At 39.4% G+C, this 27,689-nt stretch overlaps 1 protein-coding gene and 1 pseudogene across 8 annotated transcripts in view; both read left to right on the forward strand.

Moving 5' to 3' along the window:
• Bicd1 (BICD cargo adaptor 1) overlaps positions 1 to 27,689 on the forward strand; it is a 229,526-nt gene that overhangs the window by 12,695 nt on the left and 189,142 nt on the right. The window lies entirely within an intron of this gene.
• Positions 12,844 to 12,943, forward strand: LOC143398801 (U6 spliceosomal RNA; annotated as a pseudogene).

Below are 27,689 nucleotides of genomic sequence, written 5' to 3' on the forward strand. Positions count from 1 at the left end.
GTGGAAAATACTGATTGAAATATAAAAAACTGGCTCTTAAGATGCATGAATGAAATCGACTGAAGTAAGGGTGCTCAGCAGCTGAGAGTGAAAGCAGGAACCCTTGGAAGTCAGCAGGGATCAGGCTGACTGTGGTCTTGAGTGCATTTGCCACATCAGGTAAAATCGAGCATCTGTCTATAGGCTACTTCAGATAGAGGAAATAGAAGACCAAGCTTAGAATCCCCACCAACAGGGTCCCAGAGGACTACACATGCAGTATCATGGAGACCAGATGCACTGTCTTCCTCCAGCAGGGGACTCTGTGAAACTTCTGGCTTCATAGCTCTCCAGTTGGCTGTCACCAAGATTTGCCGACTGTTCACACTGAGCGTGTGCGCCTGTGCATGTGTGTAGGGGATAAAATCCAAAATAGGGTGAGAATTTCCTTTTGGGTGCTCCCAGTTTGATCATGCCTGCAGCCATCTGTCAGAAGCAAGTGCAGACCTGCTTTGTAGAAACCCACTGCCATGGCCGCCTAGAGAGACACCACAAATGATATTCTAAAAACTTATTTGAGCTTACAGTAAAACAACACTGTAGCATATGTAAGGAACAAGCCACCATTGGTTCCATCTCCTTTTCAGTGATTTATATGGTCCCACTTCAGAACTTTTTGCCTCACCTGGTAGAAGTGAAAGAGTCCCTCTGTAGCTTTAGTTGGGATTTTTATGATTACTAATGAACTTAAGCATCTTCCATGTTTATGGGCATTTGTGGTTCTCCTTCCTCGAAATACTTCTCATGTCTTTTGTCCCCTTTTCCATTGGGTTGTTTATATTTTTCTTATTGATTTCTAGGAGAATATTTCTTTTTTATTTTCTACCTCATGATTTGTTGATTTGCGTTTTATTTTTTATTTATGCATTATAATCATACACAATGGTGGAAATCATTATGCCAAATTCATTTGTGCACATGATTTGATCAGTCTCACTCCCTAGTACCTTCGCTTTTCCTCTCCTCCTCTCTCTCCGAGTTTGTTTGTTCTACTCTATTGATTTCCTTTTAATTATTATTATTATTATCTTTATTAATATATTGCAATTATATATATAAGCTGGGTGTGGTGGCATAGGCCTGTAATCCCAGTAACTGGGGATGCTGAAGCAGAGGATCGCACGTTTGAGACCAGCCTCAGCAACTTGGTGAAATGGTATCTCAAAATAAAAAATGAAAAGGGTTGGGAATGTACCTCAGTTGTAAAGCACCCTGAGTTCAGTCCCCAGTACCAAAAAAACTATATATATGTGTACGTGTGTGTGCGTGTGTGTGTGTGTGTGTGTCTACACACACACGTACACATATATATAAATGCACACAATCATACACACATATACAAGAATACAGGAGTTGTTGTGGTATATTTACACATGGACATAGCACAATTTGGCAGATTTGATTCCTCAGTACTTTCCCATGCCCCTCCCTCCCCCCTCCCCCTTGATCCCCTTCCTTTACCCTATTGGCCTTCTAACAGTACATTTCTCTATCTCTATTTCTAAAGGAGACAAGAGCCTAGTATACTAGGCTTTTTTTCAGGTGTATGTGTTGGAAATATCTTTTCTAGTCTTTGATTTGTCTTTTCAGTCTTTCTGTGGTGTCTTTCAAAGAACAAAAGTACATAATTTTTAAAAAAAATATTTTTTAGTTGTAGATGAACACAATATCTTTATTTTTTATTTTTACGTGGTGCTAAGGATCCAGCCCGGTGTGTCACATGTGCTAGGCGAGCACTCTACCACTGAACTACAACCCCAGCCCAAAAGTGCATAATTTAATTTGGTTGATTTATTATTCTTTTGTGCTTATAGATTATGTGTTTTGATTCTTAAGAAGTCCTTTCCTACTGTGGGGTTTTAAAAACTTTCACCTGTATTGTTTTCTGAATATTTTATGCCTTATCTCTTACATTTAAATGTTCAATTCTCCCTGGAATTGTTTTGTATATTTGGTATGAGTTAGAAATATAATTGAATTTTTTCCTATAATGTCTCTTCCACAAAATTGTATAGCCAGTTCTTTTAACATCAACATTTACTGAATGATAACTGCTTTATTCCACTAATCTTTAATACCTGCTTTGTCATAAATCAAGTTTCTACATAGGCACAGGTCCCTGTTTGGGTTATTCTGTTCCAATGGCTTATTGGTCTATTCCTGTGCAAATGCCACACTGTATTATTATTAGACTTGTGTGATAAGTTTCTGATAGCTGATGGGATATTTTTCTCATTTTGCTCTTCCTTAGGAGCCATTATCTTTTGAAGTCTTTGCTGTCATCTGCTCTTTGCTTTGGAATAGTTCCAGCATTTACAAGGAAATGACAAGTGTGAATGAGAGAAGATTCTAGGTTTACTTCTATCTCCCCAGTAAGCCTAAGGAGAAAGATGCTAAGAAGGTGTCTAGGGTTGTGCTAGACTTTGTGTCTGTCTTTATAAGCAAAGCATGCTAGCTCCAGCAAGAGAACTCAATTGTCTAATTTAATGTATCCAGAAGTCTTACAGGATCTGTGATCTAATTCCTAAGTCACTTTTGGAGAAAAATATTATTTATGGGCTTTTCATAAAGTATTAAGAAGTACAGGCTCTAATCCAATCATCCATTTTGTGGTATGTGAGCAAGGACATTTCTGTCTTAGACAAGTATCTGAAATTTATTATTATACGTAGCTCTGTAAAAATTCTCCCTTTGGTTATTTTTATTCTTATACCACCAGGGAAAATAACTGTTTACTGTAATTCCCTATTAACTATTTAGGTACAAATTATATTAGAATCCCATGAAATTTACAGCTCTTATGGAAAAGGTTCACATGAAATAATTACCTAAGTTGAAATTAATTTTTTTATCCCATTGCAATTAAATCAATATTTGTGGTTTTGTTTTCCTTCTTAATGTTAACAATATGGTAATGAAAAGTTCGGTAACTTAGTGTTACTTTTAAATCTGCTTCTGTGGGACAGGGATATAGTTCAGTGATACAGTACTTGTCTAGCATGCACAAGGTCCTGGGTCTGATGCCCAGCACTGCAAAAACCAAAGAAACCCCTCTCTTTAACATTAAAAAGTAAGAGTTTTTCAGTCTTGGGCTGAGGTTGTAAGGTTGTAACTCAGTGGTAGAGTGGTTGCCTAGTATGTATGAGGCACTGGGTTTGATTCTCAGCACTGCATATAAATAAATAAAGATCCGTAGACAGCTTAAGAAAGTATATATTAAAAAAAGAGTCTTTCAGTCTTATTCTAATACTACATATTTTCTTTCATCTTATATTTTCCTCTTCCCTTCATTAACTTTACCCTAGAACACAAGGACTCAGTGGATCCGTTAAAGAGTGAATTCTAATAAGGAGAAAGTTCCTGAGAACGTTTATTAAATGTCAGTGTGGAGGGCATCTTCCTAGGCAGGATATAAAACTGAGAATTATTATAAAACAGGACTGACACATTGGATTTACATAGGGAAATAAAATAAATGTGATAGATACTATAAACAAAAGTTGACTCCAAACAGTCTGGAAAAAATAATGCAACAGGACCAAAAGGAGGGTTTGTAGATGACCAGTAAAGATGCTCAATCTTGGTATGCATAGGTTCCAGACATTTAAATAAAAGCATGTTTTAAAATCTGGGTGTAATCCTCAACATACTCACTTGTCACTTGTCTCTGAGTCCACTTCTCAGTTCTACTTTGAACTTTTGATGTAGTGCTCTCAAAGTGTGATTTTAAAAAGAAAAAAATAACAATCCATTGTTTCAGCTCTTCTTGGTCTTGAAAATATGTTGGTGTGTATTTTTGATGAAAGGTGACGCTTGTTCTGTATTCCAGTAGATTCAGGGGTTGATCCTCTCAAAGTCAAGGGGGGCTTCTCTCTCTGGGTGCCGTCAGAGGCTGCCCTCTCTTGCTTTGATGACTATCTGAGCTAGGAGAAACTGCACCTTTACCGTGAGCTTGACTAAAATACTCTGTTCATTAAAACAAACAAACAAACAAACAAAAAAACACCCTCTCAAAATTTATGAGAGAGTTAGGTGGTGACTTAGTTTTTAGCTTAGTTTTAAACTTGCCATATCTCCCTGTACTATATAAAAGTAAAAGGTGTGAAATGTAAAAGCAACCCCCAGGGCTGTGGATGTAGTTCGGGGGCAGAGCACTTGCCTAGCATGTTGAGGTCCTGAGTTCAATCCCCAGCACTGGAAAAGACAAAACAAAACTCCCAAACGGAAAAGGGAAACTTGACATAGGAAAAAATAATCACTGTCCTCCCAAATTGAAGTTTTTTTTTTTAAAGAATCTCTAACCCTAAATAAGAAAAAAATATTTTAGATATTTATTTCACACATGATGATTATTATAGATACTGATTTGTTGATTTCTTTTCTTTCTTTTTTTTTTTTTTTTCTGTTGATGAGGATTGAATCTGAGGCATTATTAGGTGGTCGGGGTACAAAATTCCTGCTCTTAGGGAATTTTGGGGAAGGAGAAAAATAAAAAAAGAGTAAGCAAATGAATAAATAATATTACATAGTGATATGTGCTAAAAAGGAAATAAAGCAGGATAAGGAATAAGACTGGCAGGAGTATTGGTAGAGGAGGCAATTTTAGAAATGAGGTCTGGGCATGGCCTTCTAGAGGAGTTGACATTGGAATTGAATCCAAAGGGTAAGAAGGAACAAGCTGGGAAAATTGTGTCCTGGGCTGAAAGCGAAAGCAAAGATCTTGTGTGAATGAGTTTGGTGTTTGTGAGAAGAGCAGACATGGTGTATAGACACCACATTTTCTTTATCCATTCATCTGTTGAAGGGCACCTAGGTTGGTTCCATGGCTTATTTATTGTGGATTGAGCTGCTATAGACATTGATGTGGCTGCATCACTGTAGTAAGTCCTTTGGGTATATGCCGAGGAGTGGGATAGCTGGGTCAAATGGTGGTCACATATTCATATATGGTGGTTCAAGTTTTTTGAGGAATCTTCATACTGCTTTCCATAATGGTTGCACCAATTTACAGTCCCACTAGTAATGTATGAGTGAACCTTTCCCCCTACATCCTTACCAACATTTATTGTCACTTGTATTCTTAATAATTGCCATTCTGACTGGAGGGAGATAGAATCTCAGTTTGGTTTTAATTTGCACTTCTTTAATGACTACAGATGTTGAATATTTTATCATATAATGTGATTTTATATATATATATATAGACACACACACACACAAACACACACATACACACACGCACACACACAATGGAATATTACTCAGCCATGGCATTTGCTGATAAACAGATGGAAGTGGAGACTATCATGCTAAGAGAAATAAGCCAATCCCAAAAAACCAAAGGCCGAATGTTCTCTCTGATATGCAGATGCGAACACACAATAAGGGTGGAAGGGAGGGAAGAATAAAAGTTCACTGGAGTAGACCAAGGAGAATGAAGGAAAGGGAAAGGGCATGGGAATAGGAAAGACAGTAGAATGAATAACTATTTTCATATATGAATACATGACCAATGAAACTGTACATCATCTTCAACCACAAGAATGACATCCTAATTAGTGTAGGGGTTCTGTGTTTGGGTTGAGGTCTCTGATTAACTTTGTGATTGTGGGATGCTTAGTGACTAGGAAGTTTCTGTGCAAAGACACAGATTGCCTGACTGCTGAGAAACTTCTGTGTAAAGACACAGGATACCTGGCTGCTGTAGCAATGTCCTTCATGAGGAAACTCTGTGTTAGAGTCTTATCAGTTTTGACCTTCATCTCAGGCACACAGGGACTTGTAGGTATTCTGACCGAGAAATGCACAGGGAAGCATTCCTCTGGTGAGCAAACTTCCAGGGGGCAACTGGCACTCTGTTTCCCATGCTTGGAATGCTCGGCAGTTCTCCTGGAAGCTAGTAAGATAACTATATAGGTGTAGTAGAAACTTCCTAGTCACTAAGCATACCACAATCACAAAGTTAATCAGAGACCCAACCCAGTGTCCTTAGAGAAAAGGCCTCTGTGTCAGATAATCAGTCCAGTAATCAGCCTGGACTTTGATCTCAATTATCCAGCACCTGGGATTAAAAGATTACTAAATAATAATGTAATCATGGTACTAATGACCTAATGTAACTATTGATATAAATAAATGGGTCTGCTTGGAGGGACAGTCACTTCTTTTCCTGTCTCTGCATCTTGTCTCTGTGTCTCCTTTTATTTTTCTTGGAAATTAGGATAAGTTATACTGCATGTATGTATAATATGTCAAAATACACTTTTCTGTTATGTATATCTAAAAAGAACAAATTAAATAGTTTTTATTTTGGAAAAAAGCAAACACGGATGTTACTGGTGCTGGGGCACAGTGATCCCTGTATGTTATGGGACTGTATGATCTAGAGTGACACCTGCCTGCATCCCCGGGAGTCAGTACAGCCACCCAAAACCCCCAAGGACTCTGGTGTAGCTGGATCAGAGGAATCCACGTGAGAGAAGATCATGGAGAGGCAGACAGCAATCAGGTCCTTGAGCCCTGGAAAGAGTCTGGAGTTTGTTTTAATAACAGGCAGCCACTGGAGTGATGTAATCTGATAAATGTTTTTAAAAGATCACTCTGGCTATCCTTGCAGACGGAGAGTGAATCAAGTTAGGCGGCTATTGCAATAGCCCAAGGAAGAGATGTGAACTGGGGCAGGGGTGGTGTCGGGGGTCTCCTTGGGCATAAGAAATGAGCCTCGCTAACTTACTGAAAGATTTGCTAAGCAATTTGCTAATCAATTTGTTGTGGAAAAGAAAGAAAAGAAAGGGAAAAATCAGGATGTCTTCTTAGTTACTTTATAAGGAGCTGGGAAGAATGCAAAAAAATCAGATGATAGGAAAATAAGAACATGAAGCCATAAAATAATACTTCACCAATCAATTTAGGAAATGAAACATGGGCTATTTACTTGAATTTGAAAATTCTTATGATCCCAATTTTGATATTTTAAAAAGTTTTTAAAAATGAGTCTGCCAAGACAAAGATCATTTGGAAAGGATTCATGACTTTGACAGAAAAACAAGCATCATTCTATAGTTGTAATGCTCTATGATGTAATTTACTGGACTGATGTTGGCAACATTTCATGATACACATTGAATTTGTAGCAATATTTCTTAATTTCTATTATAAAGCTAAAATGTTAAGTCATTTTTCTTCCTATAAAGTCAAACAAACTAGCCAGACATATTCACTTAACATTCTGTGAAACCAACTCCATTCTGTTACTAAAATAAATGTCAGGATTTTTTTTAAGCCAAAGAGTTAAAATCATTATTTATGGGAAACAAAGTATGTACTCTAGATCAGGAACATGGAGACTGGGACATAAATATATCCTGAAGCTGGAATTAAAGTAAAAAATGTGACAAGCTCACTCTTTCCTCTGTTGTGGGGATTGGTAAGCCTTTGTTGATTTGCTGGGGTTGCTACAGGCAGGGAGGCAAGTGTGACAGGCTGGGTAAAAAGCTGATGGGGACCCAGTGCAACGGTGCACACCTGTAATCCCAGACTTGGGAGGATGAGGCAGGAGGGTCACAAGTTTGAGGTCAGCCTCAGCAGCTTAGTGAGAACCTGTCTCGATATCAATAAATTAAAAAAAAAAGGGGGGGGGGTGCTGGGGATGTGGCTCAAGCGGTAGCGCGCTCGCCTGGCATGCGTGCAGCCCGGGTTCAATCCTCAGCACCACATACAAACAAAGATGTTGTGTCCGCCGATAACTAAAAAATAAAAAAAAAAAAAAAAAAAAAAAAAGGGCTGGGATGTAGCTCAGTGGAAAAGTGCCTCTGGGTCCAATCCCCAGTACTGGCAGGAGGTGAGGGGAAGCTGATGTGAGCATTGTATACATTAGCAGAAACACTGTCCAGAATGTGATGGTAAAATTTGCCTTATCACTTCTGGAATATTGTATTCTAGGTGTAACGATCCAGGGACTAATGGATTGCAGTTACAAGGATACAGAACTCAACTTAATATGAAGCTGGATCTTCGGTCAAGACTAAGGGCAGAGTGAGTTAGCAGGGTACCCCAGGGGAGACTTCCCAGTTGGATCATGGGGTATCTAAGCAGAAGCCAAAAAGCTGCGTGGTAGGATGTCAAGGAAGTGAGTCAGACACTTCATGGGTTTTGGAGCTGTGATGTGTAAATCGTTTCAGCACTGTGACCGTATTCAAAGCACTTGTCTCCATAACACCTCAGCATTAGAATAAAGTCTGTTGACAACATCTGTCCTGTGGTTTGCTTCGCAATGGTTGCTTGATGGTTAAACTTCACAAGAGAAACACCCCAGTGACAGAGGGCCACACTTGCAAGCTTGGCCACCTCTCTTCTAGAGAAGAAATCACAAACTGGTATCCCAGGGCCAGAATGCAGCCCTGGGATTGAGGAACATTTGATTTCAGGAGCTTCTTCCTCCTCTTCCTCCTCTTCACTCCTCCACCCCCTCCCTCCTCCTCCTCCTTCTTTTAAATAAGGAGAGTGATATAAAAATCTGGATTTAAAGCTTCTCTCAAAATTGTAAGGATTTTCTGGCTGGCCTGAGAGGGCTGGATCTGAGTGAGTTTCCTTCTTCAGGAAGGGCATAAACCTCCAACTTGCTTCGGTCCCCGCCATTCCATCTCATGCACATCATCTTCCCGTCTGCCTGCCTCTCTCATTTACATCATCTATCCCCGACCTGTTGACATTTGAGTTTTGACTTCTGATTGAGATGCTGACACTCTTACCCATCTAGGGAAGAGAAATAAAGGAGAAAGGAAAGTGGAGAATGGGAAAGGGGAGGTATTTAGGGAGGATCATAGTGCCGAAGAAAGACCCTTGGACTTGCATTAAGAGGACCCAAATTTCACTCTCAGTTCTGCCTCTTATATCTTGAAGCCTTGATTTCTTTGTCTACTGAGCAGAGAGCAAACAGGAACATATAAACTGGGACAGAAATATATCCTGAAGCTGGAATTAAAGTAAAAAATGTGACTAGTAGAAATAACACCCCACTCACTCCTCTACAGTGAGGCTTGATAAGCCTTTGTTGGTATTTATTTTTTACTTATTTATTTATTGAACTCAGGGGCACTTAACCACTGAGCCACATCCCCAGGCCTTTTTTTTGTGTGTGTATTTTATTTAGAGACAGAGTCTCACTGAGTTGCTTAGCACCTTGTCAAGTTGCTGAGTCAACTTGAACTCAAGATCCTCTGCCTCAGCCTCCCCAGCCGCTGGGATTATAGGCATGTGCTATGGTGCCCAGCGGCATTTATTTTTGAATGGCACAATGCTCACGGGAACACCTGGCATATAATCTTGCCTAGTTCTATGTTCAGTGCTGGTCAGCAGGGGTCCCTCTGTGACCCCTGAGAAATCCTTGGCAACTGTAATGCTCCACTGTTTTGTGATGGTTGGGTTTTCATTTTATTTTCTCTGCCAGATTCTTTATTGTCTAATTCAGCTTTTTATCGTGAATACCTAACATGATATCTTGGTGAATAAATGAATTGATGAGTGAATTCTGAGGGTTGGGGGAGAGGAAATCGAAAAGGGCAGTGACTGGGCATTTCCTACTTTCCCCTTTTGTGGGACCTTGGTCTTCTAGTCTAATCTCTTTAGGATATTCATCCAAACTCACCTGGACCACTTTGTGCCAGGGTTGAGTATTCTTATGAAATGAAGAGGTATATCCTGGTTCTTTGTTTAGAAGCTTTTAAAAATGAGTTTTGTTTATGGCTCCAGAAATAGCTCTTAGTACCTGGAGCTGAGACACTGTTTTGGTGTAGCATGACTCTGCTTCTCACTGAACCCTTCATAGTTTAAAGTTGTTTTATTAACAAATTATTTTGCTTTTGTGACTTAAAAGTAACACTCTGAAATATTTCCTATAGTAATTCATTACTCAGATATATAATTTTTTAAGAAGGAAAAACGAAAAAAAAGAGAACAAGGTAATGTTTAGGTGGTGAAATATTTTTGCTGGAAGCACCGGCCCTCATTATCTGACATCACATAAAGCCCTGGCCATATAGTGTCAGCAGGTGCGACCAAGGTTACTTTTTATTACTGTATAATAATGAGACAGTTGTGTACTTTGATTAAATGGACTTTTTGGGGGTGTTTCCTGGCAGTATAGCTATAGAGAGTGTTCTAAAATTTAGAATGAGACCTGGGTTTTAATTCAGATTCCTTATTTACCAGTTAGGAGAGGAAGCCAAATGTTTAAATGGAAAAAGAGATAAATTGTGTTCTCTACTCACCACATACTAGATATTGTGCTAAATACTGTGCCTCGCTCGTGGTAGTGCTCGCAATGTCTTTGTTTTTATTATTATCTCCATGATCTAGATGGGGAAGTTGCAGCACAGATGGATTATGTGATTTGTCTAGTTAGTGATGAAAGCAAAATTCAAGGCAGGCAATGTAACTTACAAACTTGTATTTTTGCTGAGTATGGGGATGCATACCTGTCATTCCAGCTACTCAGGAAGTGGAGGTAGAAGATAAAAATTAGAGGTCAGCCTGGGCACCACAGTAAGACCCCATCTCAAAAACAGAAAAATGAGGGACTGGGGTTGTGGCTCAGTGGTAGAGCACTTGCCTAGCATGTGTGAGGCACGGGGTTCAATCCTTAGTACCACATATAAATGAACAAATAAAATGAAGGTATTGTGTTCGTCTACAACTAAAAAAAATTTTTTTAAAAATTCACTCAAGGGCTTGAGTTGTGGCTCAGCGGTAGAGCATTTGCCTAGCACGAGTGAGGCCTTGGGTTCAATCCTCAGCACCACATTAAAAAAACAAATAAATAAAGATAAAAAAAAAATTAAAACAAAACAAAAATCAAAATCCAAACCAAAACCAAAAAAACAAAAAGAAAACAGTCACCTGTAATCCCAGCAGCTTGGGAGGCTAAGGCAGGAGGATCATGAGTTCTAATCCAGTGTCTGCAAAAATTGAGGCGCTAAGCAATTCACTGAGACCCTGTCTCTAAATAAAATACAAAATAGGGCTCGAGATGTGGCTCAGTGGTCTAGTGCCCCTGAGTTCAATCCCTGGTAACCCTAAAACAAAACAAAAACTTTTTTCTTAATAGTAATAACAGAATACAACAATAACAATATTAATACTGTCATGGTAGAAGTAATAGGGTGGACTTAAATAGTGCTGGTTATGAGTACATTAGTTACCCAAGAACTGTACCTTTGTTGATTCAATTCACTAAGCAGTGCTTTCTTAGTTCAGAGTGATATTAATTATAAATATGTGTGTTTGTGTCTTCATGTATATATATGTATACATATATATATACAATAATATATATATACAATAATACACCTATGTAATTTAGAGTTCATTTACAATTTCCATAGTAGATATATATATATATATATATATATATATATATATATATATATATGGTTTATTTACAATTTCCATAGTTTGTGTGTATATATATATACACACACCGTACTATATACTATATATATATACATACTATGGAAATTGTGAATGAAGTCTAAATTACATAGGTGGTATTATTGTATATACACCAATAAGAATGAAGAATTTTGTGATTTTTATTAATTCAAGCATGACCTTGAAGGTAGGGTTCGTATATAGAAAAGCTACATGTGTGTTAGTTTCATAAAACAATATGGAAGATATAGCCTGGTTCTTCTTTAGTAAGCATGTGGTTCAATTTTCGTTTTCTTTAGAATTTCTTACAAGGTAGAATGCACTCAGTGCTATAATTTAGCAACTGTGTCACTGCTTCATAATTTGGGGGCTAATTGCCTGTTTGTGCTGTAGTCCTGTTTGTGGTTGCTATGGTGACTGCTTTAAAAGGGTCCAGTGACCGTTGCTACTGAATTAGATTTCAATGCAACATCCTTGTGTCAGAGGCCGGGTTTCTTATGCGGATAGAACTCTCTTTCTGTAAATTTGGTTTGTTTTCTCTCTAATTTTAGGGCAGTGGTTTTATGGTGTCTCCTCTACTGTTTTTGTGTTTGCAGCATGATGGAAAAAAAAAAAAATCAAAAGCCCTTAAATTAAATCAGAGTTTAATCCATGTTCCTAAACTAGAGGATAAGCTGCTTTAGTCCTTTCTCCTGTCCCTGGCACATAGTTCAGGCTCAGTAAATCCTTGCCGATTGACTCTCAAATTAAGGATAACTTTTACAGGAGCATATGGTGGGCACAGAGCTCTTAAAAAATACTGATAGCAAAAAACTTTTTGGCACATATCCATTCTCAGAGTTTTCTAGAGGGTCTCCTGCCAGAGGAGAAGCCGTGGGGCCATCTGTGCCTGCACGGAGGACCCAGGTCTGCACTGGCCCTGGAAGGTGGCTGCTGGCTTTGTGGTGGATCCCCTTGCTGCGCTGTAATTAAGTCCCCCGCAGGAGTCCCTGTGTTGAGGGGCCCTGTCCCTGCTGGAGAAGTACCGCTCCTTTGTGTTCCATGCCATGTTATTGTGGAGTGCATAATTTTTTTTCCTGCGTGTGTCTTGATTTAACAGCAGGATCCTCTGGGTTTCTTCCAAGAAGCGCTGCATTTCCTTGAAAATAAATGATGGGTGAATTCTTTCTTGAGATTATGAAAAACTCCTAGATAAAAGCTTTTCCTTTTCTCATATTCAAAACAATGCTAAATGTTTATAATTATATTCCCGGAGAATTTCTTGGTGTACTGGCTTCCTTTGTTCTGACGAAGATGGATATTGTTTCCTTGGCAGAGAAACTTCATGAAAAAGTAGTATTTTAGAAAATGCCCCAAAGTCAAGAATGCAACATCTTGTGCTCACTGGGGCAGCATATTAAAATTGGAATGAGACAGAGCAGATTAGCATGGCCCCTGTGCAAGGATGACATAAATCCAAGAAATATTCTCTATTTTTATGTTAGTCAAAGAGTGCAGTTTCAGTTAGCTAGAAGGAATATGCTCTTGAGATCTCTTGTACATTCTGGGGACTATAGTTAATAATAACATAATGTGTGTTTCAAAGTTGCTTAGAGAGCAGATTTTTAACATTGATACCACACACAAATAAGTATATAAGGTTATGGATATAATCAGTTTGAATGAATCATTCCATGATGATATATCAAATATCACATTATACCCAATAAATATGTATACAATTATTTTTCAATGAAAAATAAATACAACAACAAAAAGAATATAATATTTTTATAAGCCTCTCACTATAGTCTAATAAAAGAAAGGCTATAAATTGGGTGTTGTAGCGAAAGCCTGTAATCCCAGCTACTTTAGAGTCTGAGGACAGGAGGATTGCAAATTCAAGATGAGCCTCAGCAATTTAGCGAGGTCCTAAACAACTTAGAGAGATCCTAAACAACTTAGTGAGACCCTGTCTCAAAATTTTAAAAAAGGACTAGGGATGTGGCTTAGTGGTAAAGCACCCCTGGGTTCAATTCCCAATATTAAAAAAAAAAAAAAAAAAGGCTATAGATGAGAGGATTATCAATGGATTTGAGTGTCCTTTATTCCTTTCTCTTCTTACCTTCATAGAAGTTTCTTCCTCCCTCCATTTAAGACTCCTTCTGCTCATCCTCTTCCTCATCTTCCCTTTTTATTTTCTATTTTAAGACAGGGTCTCCCTAAGTTGCCGAGGCTGGCCTTGAACTTGCAATCCTCCTATTTCAGCCTCCTGGGAATACAGGTGTGTGCTGCATGGCTGGCCATAGCTTTTGATTTTGACTATGTGGCTGAACACAGAACAGCAGCAGCAATAATGATTTCTGGATTCCAATTTGAAGGTAGAAATAATAGTATCTTTTTGGTAAAAATGCACAATTTCGTCATGAAATGCTAACAAATCAAGTCAAAATGGTCTAGGTTTTCAAGAAGCATTTCATGGCGCTTTCATTTTCTATTAGAAATCTTCCCAGACCTGACCTTTTGAAGTCTGATATCGTCCTGAGTATGCAGTAGGAGAAATATACAATTAGAAATGGAAATTATGAAAACTGCTGGAGTTTATTTGAAATCTTAAGCACTAATGGCCTGTACACACAGTAGATAGAAATTCATTACCTTCTTAGAAATATTCTTGCCTATTGTGTAGGTAAAACATGGCATTCTATACTATTTAAAAATTTCAAGTTACTAATAAGGTTGGACGCTTTTTTTTTTTTTTTTTTTTTTTTTTGGGCCTTGTATAACCATTTACAATTCTTATATGGATTATCATTGGGCTTCAGTTTCTTTGGATGAATAACACTTTACTTATATTTCCTCATTCTCACAGTGTTCATGTTACATACTTAAGCGTGTTGTTTGGGCATTTAAGGAAGCAGACCTGGGAAAATAAAATAAAAAAAGGGACCTCAACAACTGCACTAACAACATGGTATTTGCTGGGTCAAACATGGGACCTTAAATTCTGTGATAGGAGACTCAATAGGTTTTCAGTATAGTTGAGATCTTTCTCAGGACCAATACGTTTTCTTGATTTTGAAAAGAAAACACCCTGGAGAACGTTACACCAGTTACCGTTGTCATTCCGTGTGTCTCTGAAGCTCAGTCATCCTTGACCTTTGGAGGGGACAGCAGTTCAGAGCCGTTTTCTGATTTGCTCCTTTCCTTCTGGCAGAGCAGTTACCTTTGCTAGCGCTCCGCTCTCCTTCTGTGAACATAAGGCATGCCATCTGCCGCTTTAACAAGGAGGTACGATTCAAAGAGACGACGTTTAGCTCTTTTACACTCCTCTTTTATAAGCTACCAATTTAAAATCAAGAAAATGGAATTAAACAGGACCTTATTATTCAGCTGACTCTGAATTGACATTTCTGATCTCTTTGTCCTGATGTCTGCCTTTGATTTGATGTGTTGTTGTTAAACTAAACTCGTGTGAAAAAATATGGCAAAGGTGAAATCCTGTATTTCTAACACCCCGTGAGAAATGTGAGTTAGAGGCTCCTTCTTGGAATGCACTTTCCTGGACATGCCTATTTTCTTACCCTTTTTATTTCTCTTTCTTTGTAAGCTTCACGAATCAGTGATCCTTGTCTTGCTTGTTTTTGTCTGTCCCCAGGACCTACCACATGGTAGGTGATCAATAAATGTTTGTGGAATGCATGAGCTAAATCATAGTCTACTTTAATAAATTGTGTACATCTCATCATTGCTTTATCTTTTTTTGAAAGAAAGCAGATAGTGGACTCCTTTTTAATATGGAGGAAAAGTTATCAGGAAAGCCAGGGGCGTCTTCATGTTGTTCTGCACAACTGTCAGCTCTTTAAGCACATGGGCAGGGGCATGCCGCAGGCAGGAGTGTGCAGCTTAGGCTGCGGACACCACCTATTAGGGTGAATCATATAAAATTGCTGTTTTTGTAGGTCAAAAATAATCAAATATGGCAGTCCTACATAGCTCAACTTGCTCTGTTAGACAGGAAGGTAGTGTAATGTGAAGGCTTCAACTGCAGTCCATTTTGAGAACCTTTGTTATCTGAGAACACCTGACATACAGAAAAAGCAAAGTGAACTCATTTAAAATGAGGACTAACATTTCTAGTAAACAATAAAGGGAAAAAGGGTTGATTAGAAGAACTCTTTTTATTGAAATACATAAGCATCCAAAATTTTATTGGTAAAATTAATAGTCTGCTAATTCTTCACATTAAAATGATTATTTATTGGTATTTATGGCATGATTTCTTTTTTATAACAAAAGGCACATTATAACAGCCTTTGCTTTATATTTGACTCTTGCAGTATTTTGTTTTTGAAGAGGGATGTACTGAGGATCAAACCCAGGAGTGCTCTACCACCAAGCCTCATCCCCCGCCCTTTTTATTTTGAAACAGGGTCTCACTAAGTTGGGAGCCCTGGCTTGAACTTGGGATCCTCCTGCTTCAGGTTCCCGAGTCACTGGAATTATAGGCATGCACCATTATGCCGGACCTGATTACATTTTTAGTTCTTTTTCTGCCCCTACCTCCTTGCTATTTGTTATTTCTAGAATGTCTGTTCTTTTTTTTTTTTTTCCTTTTTAAATTTTTATTATTGAATCTAGAGCTTTGAATATACTTAAGCAGCAAGTGCTCTATCACTGAGCTACATTCCAGCCCCAGAATGTTTGGTCTTATATGTTTCACTTTTTCAAAAAAAAAAAATGAAGCATATACAGAAAAAGTGTACAAACATGATCACACAATTGAACAAATAATATAAACTCTTCATGTAGCCACCAGGCTGGTGAAGGAAATATAATATTATGAGCACCCTAGAATCTCCTTTCACCTCAGGCAACCCTTATCCATAATTTTGTCCCAATAATTTTCTTGGTTTCTTTACAGTTTTACCACACATAGTTTACTTTTTGTCTGCTTTTTAACTTTACATGAATGGAATAATATTGTATATATCCTTTCATAATGTCTTTTATTTAATAATACTTTTTGTAGGATCTCTAGCTCATTCCCTATAGCAGTAGTTATTTCATTCCTGTATAGTATTCCAGTGTATCATTGCACCAGAGTTTATTTTCCTGTCTTTGGTTGGTAGGCTTGTATTGCATTCATTGGTTTGGCTATTATGAACAGTGCTGCGCTGGACATTTTATACATATAACCTAGTACCCCATGTTCACGAATTTCTGCGAGTGGAATCACTGTGTTGTAGAACATGCCTGTCTTCAACCTGGTTGTATTTTCCAAAGTTTTTGTGTTAGTCAGCTAATACATCACAATAACAAATAACTGAGACAATCAGCTTAAGAGGAAAGGCTTAGTTTGGTTCATGTTTTTGGTTCAGTTGGTGATTGTTTGGCCCTGTTGTTTGGGCCTATGGAGGTACATCATGGCAGGGTGTGAGATAGAGCAGAAGGGCTAACCTTGTCAGAAAGGGAGAAAGAGGAATCTCTCCTCCCCATCCCACTTTCTCCTTCAGGGACACACCCCTGCTGCCCTGAATACCTCCCACTAGGCCCACCTGTTAAAGGTTCCACCACCTCCCCAAAAGCACCAAGCCGGGAACCAGTCCTCTAACACCCAGGCCTTTGGGTGGGTAGAGGGAGTACGTGAGATCCAAACTACAGCAGTGATCATACCAATTTATATACCTGCCAGTGGCGCATAAGACTTTCTCATTGGGTATGGTTAGATTTTAAGGTGTGCTCATCTGGTAGGGGTATAATTATCCTAGTAGAATTTTTTTTTTCCTGATTACTGATAAGCTTAAGCAACATTTCATGTTTGCTTAATCCACTTAATTGGATTCCCTGTTCTACAAAATGGCCATTTAAGTCTTCAGCCATTTGAAGTGTTAGGTTTATCTTACTTTTTCATGACGTTTAGGAGTTCTTTATATATATTCTGGATCCTAGCCCTTCATCCCCTGTATGTTGCATATTTCTTTGCATTCACAGTAGTTTGTCTTTTGACTCTTTTTGTGGTAGCGTTTGATAAAATTCCCACTTATAATAAATGTAATTGAATTTATCAATTTTACCTTTGTTGTTCAGATATTTTTGTGTCTTTACAAAATTCTTCCCTACCCTGAGGTCTTTTTGTTTTGTTTTGTAGGTATAGGTGGACAGTATGCCTTAATTTTATTTGTTTATTTTTATGAGGTGCTAAGGATCGAACCCAGTGCTTCACACATGCCAGGCAAGCTATCTGCCACTGAACTAAAGCCCCAGTGCTACCCTGAGGTCTTATAAATAATTTTTGTCTTTTATAATTAGTTCTCTAATCCTTCATAACTTCAAATGTAAATAAATTGTTGTGCTTGTCTTTGAATTCACAGTAGTTGAATTGCATATATAAAATCTTGAGTTCATAAGTTATTCTTCCCAAGGTGAGTATTAGCATGCCGTAATAGGAGAGTAGCTTTTTTTCCTAGTGAAATATAAGATTTTTCTTTCTCACTCTTGCAAATGGTTTTGCATACGTAGTAATGAATATACAAAAGGCATAAATCTGTAGTGGGTGTAAATGCCAAAGATTATGTTTAAACTAGCAAAACATTCATTTTTAGGTATGGGAAACATTTTTTCAAATAACCCCTGGCTTCATCTGGGCTAAATGAAGAATTACCCAGAGACGACATTTAGTGGAATTATTCCACTTATGGTAACAGCACTTGGTAATTGCTTTCATTTATCAAGGTAGGTTAATATACTATCTACTTGCACACCAATGTCAAGATCTCTGTCATCCACTGAAACCTTTTATGTAGCAACTTAAGCTCCTGTTTCCTTCATAAAGATTAAGATTTCAAATATTAATCCAAATCACTTTCCCTCTACAGCAGAGAGCAGAACGGCATTATCAGTCACTTTAGAGCTCTGAGCTCTCTTCCTCTTTTATATTCAAATATGAGGTCATCCATTTACTTTGATGGACAGATATCAATAGCATTAGTAGGGAGGGGCCAGTGCTGTGGTCTCTCACCTAGGAAAGAGTTGGCTTGTTGAGTCACATGCTTAGACGTAGGAGACCTGAGTTGCTTGAAAGCAGTATTCTTTAATATTTGTCAATGTTTTAATCAGCACCATTATTCATACATTATCTCTGCATAGTTCAGTTCTTTGTGTTGGACCTCTCTGTGTTGTGGTCTTTGCTTCTGATAAGGAACAGAATAAGGGAAGAACAAAGAAGTAAGAAAGTGGTAAAGTTAGTATATCCATTCAGTGCCCACAGCTATAGCCATGGAAACCATGAAGAAGGTGCTGTGACACCAGATCATGATCTGAAATTGACAAAACATGGTGGGGAAAAGGCAACTGAGAGGCTTAAAGTCGGAGGGATGAAAGGCTTCATCTTTGGGTTTTTTGTTTTTTTGTATCAGGAATCAATCCCAGGGGTGCTTAACTACCGAGCCACATCCTCAGCCATTTTTATTTTTTGAGATGGGGTCTCGATAAGTTGCTTAGGGCAATTGCTGAGGCTGGGCTTGAACTTGTGATCCTTCTGCCTTAGCCTCCCAAATCACTGGGATCACAGGTGTGTACCACCACACCCAGCTTCCAAAGGGCTTCAGCTTTGCTATCAAAATCCTATGCTCATGTTTCCAATTCCTGTTTTTTTTTTTTTTTTCCTAATTTTACCTTATGATTTACTGAATACTTTTTAAACCTAGTTATTAGACAGGAAATCCTGACAATCTTTAAGTAGTTCCAAGAGGGAAGGAGGAAGGAGATGCTAAAATAATTATAATATATTATTAAAATACATGTTAATACAGAGACTTCCTTTGTAGCATAGAGAGCCAGTAGCTTGACACAGAGAAAGCAGTTTTTGAGCAGAATCTTACATAACCAAGTTGATAGGATTTGCTGATCGGCTAGATTTGAGGGGCTAGAGAGAAATTTTTGTTTGTTTTAAGGCTGGAGTGGATATTATTTCTACAAATGTAAAATTTTAACGAGAAGACTTAGGAAAAAGTTTCACAAGCAGATTTTTATTTTCTGTATATTTGTGTCATGACAATGCGTTTGCAGATATAAACACTTGTCTTTGTATATGAATAATTCTTATAGTGCTCATCCAGTTTGAGTTGTCAGTTTTGGTCACAGAGAACTGGGAGTTGGTTTCTCCTTCCTCAGGTGTTTGAGTGGAATGCTTTCAAAGATGTTCCTTTTCCTGTCCTCCTGTCGGTGCCCGCTGCCCTTCAGAGTTGAGATCTTGGTTAGACCTCTCTGTTTTTCTTATACCTTTTTGATCAATCGATGCTTAATTGGTATCAGAGATTTTAGCTTTGTTTCATCTTTGGAAGGGGCTTTTCAAATAATAAATGACCCTCAAGGCCAGTTTATAGTGTTGCCAAGGTGAGATTCATTTTCATAATCTGAGTCTTGGGTCTAGTGAGATAGAGAAATTTCTGGTCATATGATAAACTGAAGAAGACCCAACAGATAAACTGAGGAGGTTTTATTTGTTCTATTAGGTATTTTTTAGTGTTTGTGGTCCTATTAGACTGATATTGTCCATTGGCTTTCTGCAAGTCTGCTTTGATCCTGAAAGTCAAAGTAGAAATCGATTAGGTTTTCAGCCAGTTGTGTTAGCAACTATGTATCCAGCCAGTGTTGACTGTCCTAGGTGCTAGGCATACAAACAGTCCTGCCCTAGTCCAACTTAGAGTTGAGAAGGGAAAGCAGAATTAGTCAGATCTCCTTAATTATACTTACAGATGGCATACACAGACACATCAAGCCTGTCTCATAGCACGTTATTCTTCTCTTTCACTCTTCCTAATCATGCCACCAATGTAAGTCAACAGTTATTCATCAGGCTTATTTAATTACCAACCTTGAATTTTTTTTCTTACACATTGTTGATCATTACTGTGACATAGTCACTATTATATACTGGCCAATAATGCTTCATATCCATAATGGTTTCTGAAGTTTTTTCTTGGGGAAGTAGGTGGATGCTGTAAATTCATACAGAACCCAGGAGAAAAGATTTGAGATTCCCCCCACCTTCCTGCAGGGCCCCCCCGCCTCAGTGCTGGGATCTAACCTGGAGCCTAGTGCATGCTAGGCAAGTGCTATGTCACTCAGCTACATCCCTAGGCCACATTTGATATGAAGTGGAAAAAAATGTTTTGCACAGATAGCATGAAAGGGAACTAACATCAAAGTGGAGATAGCGATAGGCAAAGTGCAAATACACTTCTGAATCTCAGGACTGATTGATGAAAAAGCAAGAAAAGTAACAGTGAGGAACTGTAGACATGTGTCTCCCTGTGGTTGTGCATTCCTGGTTTCAAAGCACTGTACGTAAGCAGCTCTTGAAGTCCCAGGGGTGAGTGAGTCACGGGAGTTATCAGATGAAGAAGGAAAAGAAGTGTGGAGGAGTCCTGGGGGGCAGTGGTACTTCTGGGCAGACAGTGAAAGGGCCAGAGAAGCATGGTCAGAGCCACGAAAAGGATCAGGAGAGAAGTGGTGTGTGGAAACAACGCTGGACACTTTCAAGAACCAGAGACCCTCCAGGGCCTAGTCAGACGGGGCCTGGGAAGCAGCCAGATGGTGAGGGGCCTGGGAAGCAGACAGATGGGGAGATTTTCAGAAATCTTTACTGGGCAGCTCAAATACCATTTGGGAGGAAAGAGGCTGGACCACAAGGCTCCCTGCTCCAGAAACCAGCTTTGAAGGAAGATAGAAGAAGCTTAATTGTTTCAAAGTTTCTGTTTTCAAGGAATTCTGGGAGGAGGAAGGCTTTTAAATGGGGGAAGGGGCACGTTAGACAAAAGACGGAAATTTTACAGGTTTAGCTTCCTTTAGAGTCCCTGGAGCTTTCTTATTACATCCAAAGAAGCCAAGGAAATTGAGCCCAGTGGGCATGCCTATAAACTCAAGAGACTCAGGGGGCCGAGGCAGGAGGGTCACAAGTTTGAGGCCAGACTCAGCAATTTAGTTGCCTTAAGCAACTCAGTGAGACCCTGTCTCAAATAAAAAATAAAAAGGGCTAAGGATGTGATTCAGTGGTAAAGCACTCCTGGGTTTAATCCCCAGTAACCGCCCTCCCCCCCAGTATATACACACATACACATACACACAGAAAACAAAAACAAAAGGAGCCGGTCCTTCCTGGAGCTAGCATCAGTTATGTTCCTAATTTGGGAGTGGGGCAAATTCAGTGTGTTTAATATTCGGAGCAGAGAACTCTGAATCCTGACATCCATAGCTCTTCATTTCAGTAAAAGATCAGTGGAGTGCTGTTTTCCCCTAAACCACCATTTTGGATATTTGAGTAATTATCAGACAGTTTAAACTTCTTCCTTCTTGATAGTTGATTTAGCAAGAAGAATTTCTTTGTAATTTAAGGTTACACAATCTATGATTAAAATCTTTCAAGTTGGCTTTGGGGCCAGGCCATCCTCAAAGCTTCTGGTGAAGAGCTGGGCTTGTGACATTTGTTCTTTTATAAGCTTTGGGTCAAGACAGAGGGCCTGGCTTTGAGTATGTGATGTTCTACCACCACACAGAGAAAGGATGGTTTGCTTGTTTCTAGGGAGGTCCTTACTGCCTTCCTTCACAGTGGTGCAGTTGTGGCAGGGGCAGTTATCATAACTGCCAAGCTCAGCAGCATTTTTTTTTGGTGGTGGTGGTGCTGGGGATTGAGCTCAGTGCTCTCTCCAGTACTTCTTATTTTGTATTTTGAGCAGGGTCTCACTGATTTGCTGAGGCTGGTCTTAAACTTGTGATCCTCCTGCCTCAGCTCGCCAGTAGCAGGATTAGAGGTGTGAACCATGTGCCTGGCTCTTTGTTCTGTTTTGATTAACAGCCATCTTGATAAAGTCAAAGGAAGGAACCTTTTTTCCCTGTAATATTTGAAGTATTGATGAAAAAACTATACCGAGACCAAACTTATTTTTAAAGCTGATAAAAGTCTGATGTAAAATTGCTCTTGGTGAAGTCCACATCATTCTATGCAAGTTTCCTCCTCCTCTGGAAGAATCACTTGTCCCCACTCCTCCTCTGCATATCTGCTGCTGCATCTCCAAATGGGAAGCCTGATAACTCTGAGCTTCCAAATGGCCTTCTGAATGTGACCCCAGCAGCTCACTGTCCCACCTTCTCAACTTTCTAACAAAGAGTGTCCACAGTTCTTTGTGTCTCCTTTGGATGAGTCTGGTTCTTCTGAGATTGGGATGGGCACATTAAAGTTACACACATCTGTCCTTCTGTAGCCTGGAGGAAAAATTTTCATTGAAACTTGGAAATGTTAGAAAACCAAAGGTAAGGATAAATATAAAACAATAATAAAAAAAAAACCCAATAATCATTCAAGTTCATTATTCACCTCACTATTCACCAATTTTTTTTAACATTGGATTCAAAGCCACTTTAGGGTTGCTTTCTTTATGCTTTTGAAAAGTTTTTATAAGTTTTCTAGAAGCATGAATAAGTATGCAGGAAGTTAGTTAATGTGGGCATAAAATGCAGTTTCTGATGTGAAGTGTCTTCAATGAACTTGGAAGTAAGGAATAAAATTAACACTTAATGGGTTGGAGTAGAGAAGGAAGCTTTCCAAGATACAGAATGGCTCCAGGTCAGCTAGCTTTGACAGTAACCTTAAGAAAGATATTAGTATGTATGTCAAGACTGTAGCAATCAAGCTTCATGTGGTGACACTCATCTGTAATCCCAGCTACACAGGAGGTCGAGACAGGAGGATCACAACATAGAGCAAAAAGGACTGGGGATGTAGCCCAGTGGTAGAGTGCGTCCATAGCATGCGAGAGGCCCTGGGTTCAAACCCCTGTGCTCAAGCAAGCATGCAAGCAAGCTAGCTGGAATCAGAGATGGGGCTTTAAAAAGAGAGGCAGAAAAAAAAGAGAACCTGAAGAGCATATGTTGGCCATTTCCAGCCAAGTACAATGTTGGGTCCCTGGAGTGGCCAGTTGTGACAGGCCTGTGTTATGGAGATAGGTGCTCTGGGTTTCAGAGCCTGGTGCAGTTACATTCAAATCAAGCAGAGCTCCTATTAATTTAGATTCCATGGTCCCCCAGCAGGTGCCTGGCAGCTGGCTTGCTGGGGAGCCTGCCTTTGAGGAGAGGATGTGATTTTCTCACTGTTTCCTTCACTGACCTCTTGGTAATCATATGATTCTTTTTGTAAAATATATGTCTATTCAGATTTTGTGCATCAATCCCTGTGGGTTTAATGCACATGAAAGAGTATCCTCAAGCTTCAATGGGCCCGGAGTGGGTAAAGCTCCCCAGTCCATGGATTGTGACCCAAGTCATATCAAATTTACTGTGTGGTGCTTCCTGTTCGGGTCAGCTAGCGGGCAGGCAGGAAGGAGCTTTTCTGACTGATCATTCCATACGAACATGAGGCCTTCCCATAGGAATGTTTACAGGTTGCGTTTTTTTTTTTTTTGTCTCCTAAAAATAATAAAATTTAATGTGGTAAAAAATTTGTAATTGTAAAAAGGTGAAGCAGGAATTATCTAGAAAGTGACGGACACTGGTTATTTGTAAGCATTTCATACATGGTTCCCATACTGCGCTGGGTTTCCTTGGTCTCAACTTCGTGGGATAAGCCCTTTATGTACAGCCTGATCCCCTGAGTAAAGAATCATGATGCCTCAAATATGTATTAAATGTATATCTTGGGTAATATTGGAGTTAGTTAATAAAGATTTCCTCTGTGATTGATGGGCTGCTATCTTATAAAGGATGGTATTAATACAATTGTATGTTCTTGTATTTGTACATAATTTACAAATTTGTAATCAGTTCTGTAGGTCATACAACTTAATCCAGCCTTCTTTTTATATGTTTCTATATGTAGGAGAAACTATTTTTCTGAATTCAAGAAATACAATTTCATGTTGCTAAATTTGTATGCTTTGTCAAAGACACGGTACCAGGAAATGGACTGAAATGTAGAACAGTAAAGTAGGGGGCTTTAGATGTGCTAGGTGAACCAAGAAAAAGAAGATTAGAGCTAAAGAGAGGCAGAACAAGAATTAAGGCAAAACATTGACCTAGCTAATGTGGGAGAATTCTGGTCATGTGATCCTACTGTGAGAGAATAACTGGTTTGGGATTCCCTGATGGTGCATGTCTTGTCCATTTGAACTGCTATAACAAAATACCTTAGGCCAGATAATTTATAAGCAACGAAATGTATAGTTCCCAGTTCTGGAGGTTGAAAGGTCCAAGGTAAGATCATCAGCGGAATCAATGTCTAACGAAGGCTCTCTTCCTCCAAGGCTGAGTGCTCAATTGGTGGGATGGAGCAAACTGCCTCCCTTAAAACTCTTTTGTAAGGGTGCTAGTCCCAACCATGAGGGCAGACAGAGCCCTGTTGACCCAGTCCCCTGCTAATGCTATCACACCCCTTAACTGGATCCCATTGGGTATTAGGTTCCAACCTATCATTTTTGGAAGGACATGAACATTCAGACAGTAGCTTATTTTGGCCTGTCTGAAAGTTTTATCTAGAGAAGTAGGGGAGGGGGGGGAGAATAGAAAAAAGCAAAAAGCTTGTATTTTTCCCTGATGTTGAGAATTTAAACTGGGCTTTTTTTTTTTTTTTTTTTTTTGTACACACAGAAGATCCTAGGAGATGCCTCTTCAATTTTAGAGTCAAATAGATGAAGATGGATTAAAAGAAATGGGCTTGGGGGCTGAACAGAGAGAGAGAACCATGATCTGAAAGGACAGTTAGGTAGGATGTGTCTCTAGCTGTTCAGATGCCCTCCTTTTTAACTTCCACGAATCCACACAGTTGCTCTGTTGTGCTGTGGACAGGACATGTCTGAGGCTGTTGCATTGCACAGCTTTGGGGAGTAGAGATGGGGAATGGTACCTGAGTTGTTACACAGTGCAGATCTGCACAGCCTCCCACAGGACCTCGGATTGGCCCGTGACAGTGCTGAGTGTGTGATGGTCTGATATCTCACTCTGGTCCCTTGCACAACAGGTGAGAATATGCAGGTGGTCATTCAGAGACAGTCTGAAGAGAAGAACCCCTTCCATAGCGAAGAAGCCATACAAGACTCCTGGCAAATCCATTGACCCTTCTGCTGAATATTTTCCTGACATTTTCATTCTAGCTCTTCTTTGTAACTTTAATAGAACTGTACCATGCTTCCCAGCAATTCTGGTAAGTTTTTGTGTTTCAGCCAGCCCTTGGAAAAAAAAATAGGATCTACTGGCTTATATCTTGAGTGTAGGTATCAAAACAGATGGTGGTGGGGTTTTTGGAAGGATGGTAGCAGACGTTGTTTCCTGAGGATGTGACTTCCGTGATGCCAAAGAGTACTGAGATTTATGTGATGGAAATTTCTGCACGAAGCAGGAGACAGCGTGGCATGTTCTCAGCAGGTTCCCTGTTCTCCCAGAGGCCTTCACATAGAGCTGCAGCTGCCTGTGATGGAGCCTGCACAGAACTCCACCAGGGACAGTCACTTGCCTTCTTTCTGTCTGTGTCCTCACAGCCCTTCTGACTGTTCTGGAGCCTCTGGCTGTTTGCCTGCTTGCTCAGCAGGTGCAGCTCATTAACTACTTGTATACAATATGACTATTGGATTATGGTACAGCTTAGCCTAAATCACTTACATCGTTCATTCTTTTGGAGACATGCACACATTAACCCAGGCACAGTAAAGTACAGCAAATATTTATTGCAAGGCAAGATGGATTGAAGGTCATGGTGCCAGGTACCTCTAGGCTTCTAACTATACGTGATGGTTAGTTCATGTTGGGGCATGATCAAATAAACTTGATCAGATCCTCCCTCTGGGAGTTTGTGAGACAGAGAGATAGTACTAGAAATGCCAGGGGTGGCAGCAGGAACAGCAGAATGGAGAGCAGCAGAGCAACTGAATCATAGGACCCTGTCTGGTGATCCATGTAGATCTGATGTTGGCTGACATCCCTACTCTGCCTGTATATCTCCTTCCATCCCCGCCTCCATGTAGCCCTTTTCTCCTTCCCAGTGGCCTTGATGGATGGTCCAAGGTCCTGTGAACTGCATGTCTTTAGTTTCAATAGTCAGCAGAGACTAGCATTTTAAAATTCCAATTCCAGTTGCCAGGGAGAGAAAAATTGATGAACCTTCCTGAATTAGGTGTTTGGCAACCCATAGTCCTATAACCAGGAGAAAGATTTGTGTGTATAAACATGGTTGCCAGACAGTCCTGGGGAGGGGAGGGAAAGATTTGAGCAATGTTAGAATAAGTTTTCCTGTTGATGGAGTTATTTTAGTTGGCATCTCATAACCTTTATTTATTTTTCTTTTAAAGAAATAAAACCTAATTAGTATAGTAATAACATAGGCAGAGAAATACACAGCCATGTGGGCTAGATTTGTGTAGTTTTGTTTTGCAGTGCGGGGGCTTAAATCTAGGGCCTGGCACAGGCCATGCAAGTGCTGTACCATTGAGCTACACCCTAGCCCTTGTAATGGCAAGATCTGCTCTGTCATTCAATACCTGGGTCTGACACAGGATTGCTCAGTTACATTCCAGGAATGTCAGTAGTAAAACTGCTCTTAGTGAGTCACCAAGGCCTACCAATCAATTAAGATATTTATCACATTCCCAGTGCTGGAAATCTGAGTGGAGCCAAAGTTTACTCAACTCCAGATTTTTTGATGGCCTTTTTCAGGTTCACTGGGGACTTTATTTTAGTCAATAATATTTTTCCCAATGCTGAATGTTCTGGACCTAATGCTTTTTCTGTTACTCCTTCTCTGGGCTTCCATGACACTCTCCTCTCTTCCTCCAAGATTTCCCAGTTGTTCTTTATCTCCCCACTCTGTGAACTGGGACTGAGGTTGTCCTTAGTCGCTGCTCTTCTTTTTCACCCATTTTCATAAGTTTTTCCAGTGTCTTGATGCTAAGGAGGCACGATCTGGCCTTGACCTCTCTATATCCATTTCTTTGCAGACTGAATTGTAATTGAGTTGGTGATTATGTCTACAATTAGTAACATGCCCAAGCTTTTTTAGTGTCGGCAAAATTCTTCCACTTAATGTCGGCCTGATGCAGTGAACTTACCTTTGACAGCTTCTCCTTCTTTGAGTCCCATTATTGAGTCCTGTGAGTTTGTCTTTGTGGTGACTCTAGGAGTAATTCTTTGTTTTTTGTTCCTATTGTTAATGACAGCAGACCAGATTCTCAGTGGATCCTTCATTAATTTCTTTGGAGAGC

Source organism: Callospermophilus lateralis, chromosome 4, assembly GCF_048772815.1.
Source record: "Callospermophilus lateralis isolate mCalLat2 chromosome 4, mCalLat2.hap1, whole genome shotgun sequence".
NCBI classification, from domain to species: domain Eukaryota; kingdom Metazoa; phylum Chordata; class Mammalia; order Rodentia; family Sciuridae; genus Callospermophilus; species Callospermophilus lateralis.